The following is a 1643-nucleotide window of genomic DNA, read 5'->3' on the forward strand; positions in this document are numbered from 1 at the left end:
GATGAAGGGTATTTGGCAATACTCGAAACAGCTGTATGGTCAGCCAAAAATTCAATTAATTAAAATAATTTAAAAAAAAATAAATTTTTTTGTTGTTTCACTTCTGTTCAAAACCTCTTTATGTAAATATAACAAGTTTCTATTAAAACTATAATAGTCACTTTCGTCTGGAAAATTTGACGTTAAATTACAACTTATTCACAAAAATATGGTTCTCGCCAATAAATATTGGTTCTCGCCCGTGCGACTAGTGGAGTAACATTAGCATGACTTTCTCAGCATTACGTTCCTAGATTAGGTTCTATACATAAGAAAGAACAAATCATGCAACAAATAATGCCTCTACGAATAGAATAGTTTTGAGATTTAACAATTAAAAAATAAAAAAAAATATAATTAATTAATTAATTCAATTATTCTACAGCTGGTTTATGATTTCGTTCTAATATATAAATACAGCAAGTAAAATTGTTAATAACAAAACGCCAGCAAAAATATGCGAACAAAAAAGTCAAGTACGGCTTTGGATCAGTTGGTTAAGGTGCGCTGATTCTGAGCTTCACATTTTGGCAGGACCCGAGTTCGATTCCTGGTACTTGCAGTCTCAAAAATAATTATTTACGAATAATTAAATACAAGAATTATTTCCAAGACCACTGATGAAGGGTATTTGGCAATACTCGAAACAGCTGTATGGTCAGCCAAAAATTCAATTAATTAAAATAATTTAAAAAATAAATTTTTGTTGTTGTTTCACTTCTGTTCGAAAACCTCTTTATAAAATAAAAATATATAAAAAGAAATACATTTTTAATTTAAATATACATTCTTACAGAATATTTAAACTAGATATTCTTTTTTTTTTATTTATAATAATATGCATATTATTTTTTTTTTATTATATTATTTTTATAGTTTATGAATAATATAAACACAGCAAATGAATGTGTTAATAAAACGTTTACAGTAAAGTAACAAAACTCAAGAAAAATGAGGCTTTAGATTAGTTGGTTAAAGTGCGTTGACTCTGAACTTCAAATTTGGCAGGGCACGAATTCAATCCCTGATACTTGCAGTCTCAAAAAACATTATTTACAAATAATTGAATACAAGAATTATTTCCAAGACCACCGATGATGGGTACGAGTATTTGGCAATACTCGAAACTGCTGTAAGCCAAAAATTCAATTAATTAAAATAATATAAAATGAATTTTTGTTGCTGTAGTTCACTACTGTTCGAAAAAGTCTCTTTTTATAGTTTGAAATTTTTATATATCAATATGAGGATTTTTTTAAGTCCAAATACTAAATCTTTTTGCAATTATATTATTTTTGTCACTATTATTTTTTTGTTTTTTGAAACGGACTTAATGTTCAATTGCTTGAATAACACACAAATATAAAATACACGTTAATAACAACCGGAACAGATCCATAAACAATAATTTATGTTTAAATTAAATTAAAATTAAAGGTATTGTCACTAAATAGGAATAAATTTATGTAATTCATGTATTCTAAAATTCTTGTAAAAAAAACAAAGAGGGAATGTTTTGTTTGCCATTAAAAATATATTATTTTTGCAGTTGTAGTTTTTTACATACCAAGTCGTTTAACGGTGGCCAACTAAAAAACGTAAAA

This window comes from Teleopsis dalmanni, chromosome 2 (assembly GCF_002237135.1).
Source record: "Teleopsis dalmanni isolate 2A chromosome 2, ASM223713v2, whole genome shotgun sequence".
Taxonomy (NCBI): Eukaryota; Metazoa; Arthropoda; class Insecta; order Diptera; family Diopsidae; genus Teleopsis; species Teleopsis dalmanni.